The following is a 15108-nucleotide window of genomic DNA, read 5'->3' on the forward strand; positions in this document are numbered from 1 at the left end:
ATAGGATGAGAGCCAGTGAAGAGCACAGTCATGGAGACCAAAGGAGTAACGTTTTTTGAGGAGGGGAGGGTGGTCAACCGTATCAAAGGCAGCCGTAAGGTCAGGGCCGTCTTAATAGCATCATGGGCCCCTGGACAAAGTAATGCTCTGGCCCCTCTACGCCCTACATCTCCCCCCAACACTCTGACCCCTTTGCACCCCAGATATCCCCCCAGCACTCTGGCCCCTCTACACACCAGATATCCCCCAGCACTCTGACCCCTCTACACCCCAAATATTCCCCAGCACTCTGACCCCTCTACACCCCAAATATTCCCCAGCACTCTGACCCCTCTACACCCCAGATATCCCCCCAGCACTCTGACCCCTCTATGCCCCAGATATCCCCCAGCACTCTGCCCCTCTACGCCCAGATATCCCCCAGCACTCTGCCCCCCTACACCCCAGATATCCCCCAGCACTCTGACCCCTCTACACCCCAGATATCCCCCCAGTACTCTGACCCCTCTACACCTCAGATACCCCCCCAGCACTCTGACCCCTCTACACCCCAGATATCGCCCCAGCACTCTGACCCCTCTACACCCCAGATATCCCCCCAGCACTGTAACCATATACCATAAGATAGCTCTTGTATTGTGACCCCACTACATCCCTGATACCCCTTACACTGTGGCCTCTCTACATCCCTGATACCTCTAGCACTATAGCCATCCAAGCTACCCCAAGCATTGCTATGGGGAAAGTCCAGGGGGCCCCAATGCAGCTGTGGCCCCTGGGCAGTGCCCAGGTGTGCCCTCTCATTAAGACAGCCCTGCGTAAGGTTCAGAACAGTGTCCATTTTTTTTCTGTTAGTTTATTTGTAAGTAAGACTTTACTTTTACTGCGTTAAGGCGCTGCATTTTTTGATATTGATTATTATTATAAGGAGTTTTGTGAATAAATCTGTGTTTTAGCACTGACTTGTTATATATATATATTATACATTATGTTGAATGAATGAATGAATGAATGAAAAATTTATAGAGCGCAACACATGCGAACTGAATCGCTTCTGGGCGCTAGTTGTTTGTGACTCATGACCTCAAAAGAGCAGAGTTTTGATCCGTCTTCTGAAAATCAGGTGGTTTTCCTCCAACCGGATGCTGGTTGGTAAAGCATTCCATAGTCTAGGACCCTGGAAAGCAAACCTTCTTTCTCCTTTGGATTTGTATTTAGTTTTTGGTACCCTGACCAGATTTTGGTCGGTGGATCGCAGAACGCGATTCGAATTGTGAGGTTCTATCTTGTCGCAAAGATATTGCGGAGCCTTTCCATGGATGCACTTATGTGTAAGGCAGAGTGCTTTAAAAGCAATTCTGTCTTTTACTGGCAGCCAGTGAAGGTTTCTCAGTGAAGGTGAGATTGATTCCCATTTTTTTTTCCCAGTCACCAGTCTGGCGGCCGTATTTTGTACGACCTGCAGACGGGAGATTTGGTACTTTGGGAGTCCGAGGTACAGGGCGTTAGCATAGTCCAGTCTGGAATTCACGATTGTTCCCACCACGACTGCTACGTCTTCCTTAGGAATAAATGGAATAAGTCTGCGTAGTAGGCGCAACAGATAGTGCGCTCCGCTGACTACTGACCCTATTTGTGCGTCCATTGTCATGAAGGTGTCAAAGATGACCCCGAGACTTTTGACTTTGGTGCTAGGGTTGATGATTTGCCCCAGAATGGGCGGTGGAGTCCAAGTTGTTACCACTTGACTCTTTCGGCTGGCCTGAAACACAAGGAGTTCTGTTTTAGAACTGTTGAGTTTAAGATAGCTGTTGGTCATCCAGTTGTCAATCAAAGCGAGACAGTTCTCTAAACTTGGATGATGATTCTTTTTGTTTCCGATGCGCAAGTACAGTTGCGTATCGTCTGCATAAGAGTGATAGAGTAGTTCTTGGCTACTGATAATATCAAAGAGAGGGCGAAGATAGATGTTGAAAAGCACCGGTGACAGGGGGGATCCTTGGGGGACTCCACATGACACCGTGCGCCTTTCAGACATGAAAGAACCCAATTTAACTGTTTGTGAACGGTTTTCAAGAAAGGAAGAAAACCATGGTAAATCACCTTCTGCAACTCCTGCTACCGAAGCTAGTCGCATCAGTAACAGTTTGTGATCTACCGTGTCAAAGGCTGCGCTTAGGTCCAGCAGAATTAGGAGACAAGATTCTCCTTCGTCTGCGGCCTCGGGGGCGTCGTCCCATATTTTAAGTAAGGCCGTTTCTGTCCCGTGTCCAGGACGGAAGCCTGATTGTAATGGATCCAGTAGGTTATGGGTATCTAGATGCTGTTGCAGCTGTTGTACCACTATTTTCTCCATTATCTTAGAGAGAACGTTTAGGCCTGTTATGGGGCGGCGGTGAATCGGGTCCTTGGGATCCAGATTCGGTTTTTTCAGGATGGGCTGGATTATGCCCTCTTTCAGCATGGATGGCACTATGCCTTCCTTAAAAGACTGATTTATAAGCTGTGTGATGGGTGGTGCCAGAATGTCGGCACAATCCTTCAACAGTTTAGTAGGGATGATATCATTGGGCGATGTGCTGTTCCGCAAGGCACCGATGATATTTTTTGTGGTATCGCTGGAAATAGGCTCCAGAGTGAATTTTGTCGAATGCAGAAAGTTTCTGCGGGAATTTTGTGGCTGATTGACAGCCGGATTGAGGTGGGTATCGTTTTGCAGAATACTTTCCCGGATTCTTTCAATTTTGCTAATGAAAAAATCCGATAGTTCATTACAGAACTCTTGGGTGTCTGAGTTGGGGACTTCAAGACATCCCGGATTCATGGTCTGGGTGACCATTTTGAATAGTTCGCGGGGGCGATTTAGGGAACTGTTAATTGCCATAGAAAAATGATGTTTCTTGGCTTTGAAAATTTCTTTGTGATATCGTGTTGTTATTGCTCTGTAGAAGATAAGATTATCCTCTGCAGGGTTTCTTTTCCAGGCGGCTTCCGCCCTCCTGCGTTCTTGCTTTAGAAGCGATAGCCTTGACCAAGGTGTTCACTGGTCACAACAGTTGTTTGTTTCTATTTAAGGTAGACTCAATCATGATATTATTTTGTGTGCATAAAATCATGTGTAATGGAAACATTCAATTAAAAAAAAAATTATCGTTTGGCCAGAAGTTTATTTGTGCCATTGAGGCTGTCAGTTGTGGTATAGTAATTAAGAATATTTTCTGGGACATCCACTTATCTAAACTTTTTGCCCTGAGGCAAAGAGCTCTGATCCAGGAAGCTATCTATAACACCTTGTCAGCAACTCTGACTTCCATGAGCTACCTGCATTGCATATAGAAGCACAGAGACCAAGCGATGGTATCACTGGGTTTAAAATAGAGTTTGTGATGAAAATGAAATGTGAAAGGTTGTATTTTAAATTGTCATTAGCATGTTGCTGAGAGAAGGAAGAATCAGGGAAGGCAAAGCATATTAAGCTTTCATTCATATTAAGCTTTAATTCAACGTTTTCAACAGTGTGATGCCCCGTACACACAAACAGAATTTCCGATGGACTTTTTCCATCGGATTTTCCAATCATGTGTAGCCCCATCTGAGTTTTTTCATCGAAAATTCCGATGAACTCCATCGGACTTTAGATATAGAACATGTTCTATTTTTTTTTTCGATGGAATTCCGATGTGATTTGGCTGGGCAAAAGCCGGATTGTGTGTACGCGGCATGAGGATCAAAATACCATAATCCTAGCCAACCAATGGAAATGTATTTTACTAAAGTCATACCAGTACAACATGAACTCTGACTGATTGCTGTGGGTACTGCATTTTGCAGTCAGGGTTTTGCTCCTTGCTTTATTCTAGTGATCAACAAGCCCATGCCTGCTTTGTTTACTAAGTAAGAGACTAAAGTGCTGCATATCCACCAATTAGAATTCATCTTTTGACTCCTGCAATCAGAAATCCTGTTGCTGTAGGCAACTATAATTTACATTTCGACTTTTCTATTTTTACTGACTTCCTAAATGAGACAGTCCAAAGATTGGAATGCCAGCATGAATGGTTCTCCGCTTTTAAATCATTATACATATTAAGAATGGATTGTAGAGAAAAAAAAAAGCTTCAATTAAAGTCGATATGACACTCAGCCATGCATCATAATTGAAGAGATCATACAGTTCACTCAGATATACCATTTATGTCTCACTGTGTGTAAGCTATCCAGATAATGATATATAATCCTGTCCAAACATCAAGGCTGGAATACATCAGTATACAGTGAGTATGTTCTTTACTGTCAAGGGGAAACAAGGATATGGTCATTTAATTAAATATTATCTTAAAAAGTGAGCTGCAAATTATAAGATAAACAGCTAAAATTACAGGACATAAAAATGCTGCAAAGAAAGAAATGACAAACACTCAGTAAGGGTCAATTAAAAGGCAAAGAGGACAAGTAGAGTTTATTCAGCCCATTTGGGAAGGCTTTTATAGGTCATAAATCGTTCGTTTTTTATCAAAAGTATGTTTTCTATCTGTATCTACTTACATTTTGTTTCTATATAAACAATTTACTAAAGGAGAATCGATTGGGTGTATTTTCAGGTTTAGTGGCACTCTGCAAGTGTAGTTGCTTTTGCCTTTAGTAAGTCAACCCCTATTAGTTGCGTTATTGCAACCAGGACTGACCATTCGGGCACTTGGGCACTGCCCGAGGGCCCCATGCCACTAGGGAGCCCCATAAGGGTTGCCAGCCTCAGTAAAACCCGGGACAGTATGTAAAAATTAGTGTTTTTAAAAAAATCCCAAGATTATAGCTGCCCGCCTCTCCAATACCTTTTTCAGTGTGTGTATGTGTATTCTGTGCGTATGTATAGTGTGTGTGTGTGTGTGTGTGTGTATACTGTGTATGTGTGTGTATGCTGTGTAGCCCCATAATCTATTGCCCGGGGGCCCCATAATCTCCTATTGCCCAGGGGCCCCATGAGTTGCCAGTCCGCCCCTGATTGCAACACGTTTTGATGCGTTAAGGTACATTGAATTAAAACAGCCCATTCATTTTTGTATTTGCAATGCACCTTTACTAAACAAATCAGCATAATTCCTGCATTGTACATGAGGCCATTCTTAAGCCTCATACACACGATCGGATTTTCTGTGGACAAAGCGTAGGACTTTTGTCCAAAGGGCTTTGGGCAGGAACTTGTATTGCATACAAATGGATCGGCCAACAAACACAAAACTACATGTTTTTTCAGCTTTTTAGTGCCACCCTTTGGGCAACTTCTGCTAATGTCGTGTTATGGTGAGCATTTCTTCTGAGCATGCGTGTTTGTACTTTGGAGTTTTGTCCAAGAAACTTGTGTACATACGATCGGATAATCCGACAACATACATTTGTTGGCGGACATTTTTAAAGCATGCTATCCCACATTTGTTTGTAAAAAAAGGTTTTTTATCATTGCTGCATATGCTTGGCTTTGCTAGCCCGTTCTAATTAGCACTAGACTGCTGCTTATATGGGCGTCCTTTTAGTTATCTAGCCAGCCCCTATGAGCCTTGTGTCTGCTCGTCACCGCCCACGTTGTCCTGTCATGACGCTTGGGTACCGCCCATGTTGGGTGGCTGGTCTAGCCCTGTTCTCAGCCAATAGGCACTTCCTGCCTTTGGTGTGTCATGTGACTGGTTGCGGTCATGTGACCTATGGTGGACACTGTTTGTTTATGGACACATCCTTTGGTTTGTCTGTCTACCTGAGCCACACAATATGTCATCGCTATGCAAGTAGGTACTGGTCATCTGTGTATGTATGCCTATCTTAGCTGCACGGCGTGATCTTGTGATGCAAGTAGGTACTGGTTATCTATTTTATTTTATTTCATTTAAGTACTGCTTATGTATATTAGATCCGTGTTATCTGAGCCACACAATATGTCATCGCTATGCAAGTAGGTACTGGTCATCTGTGTATGTATGCCTATCTTAGCTGCACAGCGTGATCTTGTGATTCTAGTAGGTACTGGTTATTTATTTTATTTCATTTAAGTATTGCTTATGTACATTAGATCCGTGTTGTCTGTTTACAGCCATATGATGGGTTATGGTGGCTAATTTGTTTGCCTGCACATCCCGGTAGCATAAGTTTTTCTGCTTATCTGTTGTTCTTTATTTTGTCTGTTGTTGTCTTTTAAATGCATGTCCATGGGTGTTTCCTTACCTTGAGGGGCGGGGTTTTGTCCAATTGGCCAAATTAGGTCCTGGTGGTATATATTGAATCCTGACACCATAGCCCCTTATCCGCTGAAGAAGTCCTGTACCTTGGGACGATACGCGTGCGGGGGGCTTCCAATTTTGATGTCAGGACAGCCACCTACTTGGTATTTTATCGATATATGCTCATATTCTACGCACTAGGATATAGTGCCTCTTTTGTGAGTACTTTTATTTTAAATAAACTTATTGTATTTTGGTTACTATACGGAGAGCACTATGTGTCTACTTTATACTTTTTCATGCCATTCAACTACATGAGAGTATACCAGATGACCATCCGCCACTGAAAGTCGGTTTGGAGAAAAGGATCGACCGAGGAGGCACCGTTATCATCTTATAATACCCCCTTATTAAGAGGGACAGCGCATTCGACCTGCTGCTCACCCACAGGTCCATCTGCTAAGGTGAGCGGCTTGTACTTTTATCTAAGGATACTTGACTGTTTTATAAGGAGTCTTCATCCGATCACCTATTGAGGTTCCAGAAGTCACCCTTATCCTCTCTTCATTTTGATTAATTTTTTTTTTTTTTTTTTTTTTTTTTTTTTGGACTTTCATCATTTTGTTAGTAGCGCTGCACTGCTTTTTTTACATACTCTGACCAAGGACTTATTGACCCTCAGTGTTCAGCAGCTTTGTTATTGTTTTGTCCTTTGCGCAGTCTGCTCTCTCTATTCAAAAATCCCACATTTGTTGGTGGAAAATCCGACAACAATTGTCCGATGAAGCATACAAACGTTCAGACTTTCTGACAACAGCCTGTCATCACACAGTTACCGTCAGATTATCCGATCGTGTGTATGAGGCTTAAGAAGAACAAAGGCATACATACTTGATATGCCGAAAACCCCGACCACCTAGGCCTCGTACACACGACCGAGTTTCTCGGCAAAAACCAGCAAGAAACTTGCTGGGAGATATTTTTTGCAGAGGAAACCGGTCGTGTGTACATTTTCATCGAGAAACTCGACGAGCCAAAAAGAGAGCATGTTCTCTATTTCCTTGACGGGAATGGAGAAAATTGGCTTGGACAAATGTTTGCTGTAAATGCTCTCAAACTTTCCGACAACAAATGTCCAAAGGAGGATCATCCGATCGTGTGTACACAAATCCATCGGACTAAAATCCAAAGTTCAAACAAGCATGCTCAGAACCAAGGCTAAACATCAGACAACAATAGCAGAAGTTGCCCAAAGAGCTAAAAAAACACGTGATTTGGTGAAAAAGTTCTGCCGTGTGTATGCATACCAATTTCACGGCCAACACCCCTTCGGACAAAAATCCACAGAAAAGTCAGTTGAAAGTCTAATCGCGTGTATAAGGCCTCGTACACACGACCAGACATGTCCGATGAAAACGGTCCATGTGTGCTGGGATCATTTAGTCTGATGTGTGTACACACCATCTGAGCAAATTCCCCGCGGACAGAATACGCGGTGACGTGGCGGCGACGATGACGCGGCGACGTGCGCGCACCAGGAAGTTCAATGCTTCCACGCATGCGTCGAATCACTTTGACGCATGCGTGGGATTTCGGGCCAGCGGACATGTCCGATGAGTCGTACTGACCATCGGACATGTCCGACGGACAGGCTTCCAGCGGACAAGTTTCTTAGCATGCTTTGTCTGCTGGAAACCTGTCCGCTAGGCCGGAAAACTGTCCGGTAGGCCCTACACATGGTCGGACATGTCCGTGGAAACTGGTCCGACCAGTTTCAGCGGACATGTTCGGTCGTGTGTACAAGGCCTTAGGCTTAACAACATTTTTTTATTATTATTGCTGTCTGGACCTCCTTGTCAACACCCCCATCACTTAAAATACTATAAAATCTCTCCAATAGGATCACAGTGAGTAATAAAAACCTAATTTTAACTTCACTATATATCCAATCTATTTAAAAGAGCTGGAATAAGGCTTTAAACCTGAGCCAGCTTGTAAAAAATCCTCCTTGTTACCCCTCCTCCCCTTTTAGCAAGCATGCATCCCGCCCCATTGCTAAACATTTTCAGCAATTACAGAAAACAACCATTGATCTTGCCAGAAATGTCCTTGTCCCTTCTTGGGAGTGAAAGGATGGATAAAGGCAGACATGCTTGAAGTCTAGCTCTAAGTAGTAACCATGGTTGCCTCCATAGATACAAAAAAATATAAAAAGAAGAGGGCGCACCAGCCTTGTGCATTTACCAAGATAATTTATTGATAAAAAACAGTAAAATACTACTCACAAACATGTGATGAATAAAAGCCTGTAGAAGCCACTAAAATGTGACAATCAGTCCTGGAACCAACCATAGGCTCTGAGGAAGAAGGTACTCCTTCGATATGCGTCAGCAGTGGTTCTTCTCCTCTGCTCTCTTGAGACGGTCGTTTCCAGGACTGATTGACAACTTTTAGTGGCTTCTACAGGCTGTTATTCATCACGTGTTTGTGAGTAGTGTTTTACTGTTTTTTATCAATAAATTATCTTTGGATAATGCACAAGGCTGGTGCGCCCTCTTCCTTTTATCTTTTTTGTGACTATTACGATTTTCCCATCCAGGAGGGCAGCAAGGCCAAAGACACTATGACACACACACACTAGATTATAGAACAGAGGTGCCTTTGTTCTATATTCCACTTTCTGTATTATGTTGTAAGGCACTTTTTTCAATAACTACATTTGAAGAAGCCACTACAGTATTCCAGTAGCAATAAACTGGAATGTTGTATATGTATATTGTTATGTTTTATGTTTAAGCTGTGGAGTTATCTTGGAATGAAATTAAGCCGGGGGTAAATTTCCTGCATCATTATTGTGGGTGGGGGACTACCCAAGCCCAACTCTCTCAGTCCTTGCAGACAACCAGATGGGAAAGAGTAACTAAAGCCTCGATCAGTTTTCCCGATGGTGAAGACTGACCCTCTGTCAGAGGCTTCTTACCACGATCTGAGACTCATGATCGCCGCGCTGTGTGCCCCTGTGGGCGTGTGCCGCCATGTTATCCTTCTGGACGTTATATGACACCCAGTTAGGATAACAGAACCACTTCCCGGCCATCAATCTGCTATAGGCTGGGTGGGAAGTGGTTAAATATAGTGCCTGGGGGATTCCCTTAGTCTGCCTGTAAAGTGACGCATCTGTAGCATGCATAGAATATGCTGCAGCAAAAATTTAATTTCTAAAGAAAAAACTAGTCAAACCGGCTGCAAACTGTGTGCCCTCCCCCCACTCAAATACCAGACCTTTATCCAGATATGCAGCCTGGCAGGAAAGGAAAGGCGGGCGATGAGCGAGTGCCCCCCTGAACCATACCAGGCCATGTGCCCTCAACATGGGGGGAGTGCTTTAGGGCAGGGGGCTCTGCCCCCCACCCCAAAGCACCTTGTCCCCATGTTGATGGAGACAAGGGTCACTTCCCCACAAACTTGGACTGCCCCCCCATGTGAATGAGTATGGGGTACATAGCACCCCTACCAATTCAACAAAAAAAATGATAGTTTATGACAATTCCTTTATTAAAAAAAAAAAAACAGTGTCCCTCCATGTTAATCCATCAAAATCACACCGTCTGGTGCACTCCCTAAAAAGAACAAAAAAAAAACATTTGTTGATCATTTATTCACCTTCATTGATGGGCGACCGCCGAATGCTCTTCCACCCTTTAGCATTCATCGGGTGGCACCACTCCCCCCCCCTAAGATGTCACGGACCGGTGCAAGCTGGGTTGCCGACATCACATGGGACATCATCGGGTGGCCCTGCCCCATAGCTATTTAAGAAATGTCAGTGGATTGCAGGGCATTCGGCAGGGTGAAGACCCACCGAACACCCTGCAACTTTGGGTGTTGGATGAATGGGGTGAACAGCCAATGATCAGCCTGAACTCATGATCAGGCCGAACCGTTCCCCCAACACTACTCTTGGGCTGGGAACCCAACCACAGCAAGAGAGCTAAGAGATGGAGCGAGAGGCACCAAGCCGCTAATAGTGTAGCAAGTTTTATTAGTAGAACATTTTGAAATACAAAGCTTAAGCACTTACAGACATCGCTGGTGTTAAAGTGATTGTTTTGTTTTGTTTAAAAATAACAAACATGTTATACTTACTTCCTCTGTGCAGCCCAGGTGCTCTTCTCTGGTCCCTCTTCGCTGCTCCTGGCCCCTCCCTCCTATCGAGTGCCCCCTCTGCCAGCAGCTCTCTATGGGGGCACCTAAGCTAAGTCAGAGCTCCGTGTATCCATTCAGACACGGAGCCCCGACCTGACCCTACTCCCTCTCTTCCCTGATTGGCTGACTAACTTTGATTGACAGCCATGGGAGCAAATGGCGGCGCTGCTGCTGTGTCTCAGCCAATCAGAAGGAGTGTCCCCGGACGGCTTAGACACTCATGGACATCGCTGGAGAGAGAAGGAGCTCAGGTAAGTAATTGGGTGGTGCTGGGGAGGCTGCTACACACAGAAGTTTTTTTTATCTTAATGCATAGAATGCATTAAGATAAAAAACCTTTCTACCTTTACAACTCCTTTAAGCATTGAAACAAGCACCATGTAAAAGTCATCAGTTCCGAATTTAGTCCACACCAGAGTTGCTGACAGGAGCACTGTGAAGCTGGGGCAGGGCTCCAAGCAAGCTGCCAGGGAGCCGTCGAAGGAGGCTCGATCTGTCAAGGAGCTGTCAGGAAACTGTCAACCATCCAGGGTGCTGTGACCAATCAGAAGGTGTTTCAGAGGCCAAACCTTGCCTCCTTAAAGTGGAGTTCCACCCATAAATATAACATTACATCAGTAGTTTTAAAAAAATGTCATTAGTCCTTTACGAAAAAAAAAAATTTTTTAGATGCCTTCAAAGTGTTGTTGCTAGGCAGAATAGTTAATCTTCCCACTTCCTGCACCTAGGTGCTTAATGCTTCCTAACCTACACCGCACAGAATGTAGTGGGTGTAACTTTCCAGGAGTCTGTGCACTCCCCAGTCTCAAAGAATCATGTGACTTGGACAGCACAGGTGCTGAAACCTGATCTGACACTGCTTGTGCAGCACTGAGCATGTGTGAGATCTGCAAGGCTGAAATCCAGGAAGTCATACAGTCTGGCTTCATGATGCCCACACTTAAGATGGCCCCAGTCAATTTCTATTTTATAAAGTGTCTAAATGCTGTAACAACCTAACAAAACGGACCTTAGTTTACAGACTAACTTTACTAGAATACATTAAGCTTGTGTATTACAGGGGTATTTATATTTAAAAAGTGAAATTGTGGCCGGAACTCCGCTTTAATCAGTAAGGTGGTCCTGTCAGCGACTCTGGTGTGGACTGGATTCGGAATGCATGACTTTTACATGGAGCTTGTTTCAATGCTTAACACCAGCTATGTCTGTAAGTGCATAGGCTTTGTATCTTAACTTTTTCTACTAATAAAACTTGCTATACTATTGGCAGCTTGGTACCACTCTCTTCATCCCATTTCTCTCTGGCTGTGTTTGGGTTCCCAGCAAACTAAGGAGTAGTGTTGGGTTAACGGTTTGCCCCGAGTTTTCTCTCTTAAAACCAATTTACACAAGAAGCACATCATTAATTAAACAAGACATACAAATATTAAGTATCAAATAAAGAAGGGAGAAAGGGAAGATAATTATTTTTATTATTACTTTAAGGGTGGGTTTTTTTTTTGTTTTGTTTGTTTGTTTTTTGTTTGGGGGGGGGGGGGGTTAATGGATGATATAATATGTGTATGCCTACTGTATCTGGATTTTTCGAATGTATTTTGAATGTAGAATGCTTTAATTTGTTGAAAACAATAAAAAAAATTACTGAATTAAAAAAAAAAACAAGACCTTAATTTCTGCTATTTTCAGTTTGACCAACTTCCAGACTCCCAAATATCTCACTGTAGAATAGTAAGACTGTCTCTATGTTCTACAACAAAGCATTCCAAGAACACAGAGAACAACAATTTGTTCTACTTCTACTGTTGGCTTCAGCAAAGTCATTCTAGTAAGGGAACCAGTTTCTATCTAAGGAACATATCGTTACCAGCACTTAGTAATGCCATTTAGTCGTTATTAAAATATATAATAATTATTTTTCTCCATCACTTTGAAAGAAGGAAGTTTGTAAGAAAAGAAATGGCTACACATCCAGGAATTCCAATTGCCTTTTATTATTGAAAGTGATAACACCAAAGACACCAACACAAGGTCACGTAGACGCATTTCACGCAAACATCTTGTGCTTAAAGCGGGAGTTCACCCATAAAAAAATTTTCCCCTTAGATGGATGCTCGTTTTGTCTAGGGGAATCGGCTAGTTGTTTTAAAATATGAGCTGTACTTACCGTTTTCGAGATGCATCTTCTCCGTCGCTTCCGGGTATGGGTCTTCGGGAGCGGGCGTTCCTTCTTGATTGACAGTCTTCCGAGAGGCTTCCGACGGTCGCATCCATCGCGTCACTAGTAGCCGAAAGAAGCCGAACGTCGGTGCGACTCTATACTGCGCCTGCGCACCGACGTTCGGCTTCTTTCGGAAAATCGTGATGCGATGGATGCGACCGTCGGAAGCCTCTCGGAAGACTGTCAATCAAGAAGGAACGCCCAGTCCCGCAGCCCATACCCGGAAGCGACGGAGAAGATGCATCTCGTAAACGGTAAGTACAGCTCATATTTTAAAACAACTAGCCGATTCCCCTAGACAAAACGAGCATCCATCTAAGGGGAAAAAGTGTTATGTATGGGTGAACCCCCGCTTTAACCACTTGCCTACTGTGCACATACACCCCCTTCCTGCCCAGACGAGATTTTAGCTTCCGGCACTGCGTCGCTTTAACTGACAATTGTGCGGTCGTGCGACGTGGCTCCCAAACAAAATTGACGTCCTTTTTTCCCCACAAATAGAGCTTTCTTTTGGTGGTATTTGATCGCCTGTGCGGTTTTTATTTTTTGGGCTATAAACAAAAAAAGAGCGTAAATTTTGAAAAAAAACACAATATTTTTTACTTTTTGCTATAATAAATATCCCATTTTTTAAAAAAATATATTTTTTTTCCTCAGTTTAGGCCGATACGTATTTTTCTACATATTTTTGGTAAAAAAAAAAAAATCGCAATAACCTGGTTTGCGCAAAAGTTATATTGCCTAAAAAATAGGGGACATAATGATTTTTTTATTTATTTTTTACTATGAATAGCAGCAATCTGCGTTTTTTTTCGGGACTGCGACATTATAGCGGACACATCGGACACTTTTGACACATTTTTGGGACCATTCACATTTATACAGTGAACAGTGCTATAAATATGCATTGATTACTGTATAAATGTGACTGTCAGGGAAGGGGTTAACCACTAGGGGGCGGGGAAGGGGTTAAATGTGTATCCTGGGTGTGTTCTAACTGTATGGGGAGGGGGGTGACTGGGGGAGGTGACCGATCTGTGTCCCTATGTACAAGGGACACAGATCGGTCTCCTCTCTCCCTGACAGGACGTGGAGCTCTGTGTTTACACACAGAGCTCCATGTCCCTGCTCAGTTACTGGGCAATCGCGGGTGCCCGGCGGCCACCGCGGCCGCCGGGCACGAGCACTGTGTTCCCAGTGACGTGACGGGTGGGGCTAGAGGCTTTAACCACTTCGATACCAGGCACTTACGCACCTTCCCGCCCAGGCCAATTTTCATCTTTCAGCACTGTCGCACTTTGAATGGCAATTGCGCGGTCATGCTACACTGTACCCAAACAAAATTGGCGTCCTTTTTTCCCCACAAATAGAGCTTTCTTTTGGTGGTATTTGATCACCTCTGCGAACAACTAAAAAAAGACTGAAAATTTTGAAAAAAATATACGTTTTTATTTTTTTCTGTTAATTTTTTTGTAAATAAGTTTTTCTCTTTCAATTACGGGCACTGATATGGCGGCACTGATGGGCACCGATGAGATGGCACTGATGGACATCGATGAGGTAGTACTGACGGGCACAGATGAGGTGGCACTGATTGGCGGCGCTGGTATGCGGCACTGATGGGCACTCATAGGTGGCACTGATGGGCACACATAGGCGGCACTGATGGGCACACATAGGCGGCACTGATGGGCACTCATGGGCGGCACTGGGCACTCATAGGCGGCACAGATGGGCACTCATGGGCGGCACTTATGGGTGGCACTGATGGATACTTATGGGTGGCACAGATGGGCACTGATAGGTGGGCACTGGGCATGGATGGGCACTGTGGGGTGGCACTGATGGACACTGTGGGGTGGCACTAATGGATACTGGGGTGGCACTGATGGACACTGTGGGGCAGCACTGATTTTCCCAGGTTGCCAGTCAGTGCTCATTTGTGGGCACTGATTGGCATTTTTTTTTTTTTTTTTAATGCTTTTTTTTTTTCAGCCTTTTTTTTTTTGCAGGCTTTTTATTTCGTTTTGCCCACCCTGGTGGTCCAGGGTGGGCATCCCTGGTGGTCCAGTGTGGCGATCCGAGGGGGGGCTGTGCTGATAAACAATCAGCGCGAACCCCCCCTGTCAGGAGAGCCGCCGATCGGCTCTCCTATACTCGCGTCTGTCAGACGCGAGTGAGGAAGAGCCATCGACGGCTCTTCCTGTTTACATCGTGATTAGCCGTGATTGGACACGGCTGATCACGTGGTAAAGAGTCTCCGCCGGAGGCTCTTTACCGAGATCAGAGATGCAGGGTGTCAGACTGACACCCCGCATCACCGATCGCCGCGCTGCACGCCATGAAATCCTGCAGGACGTCCAGGAACGTCCTGTCAGGATTTCAAAACCACTTCCCGGAAGCCGAGGGATGAAACGGCGATATCGAGGTATAGGCTGGGCTGGAAGTGGTTAAATGACAGGACGTCATATGACG

This window comes from Rana temporaria, chromosome 7, assembly GCF_905171775.1.
Source record: "Rana temporaria chromosome 7, aRanTem1.1, whole genome shotgun sequence".
Taxonomy (NCBI): Eukaryota; Metazoa; Chordata; class Amphibia; order Anura; family Ranidae; genus Rana; species Rana temporaria.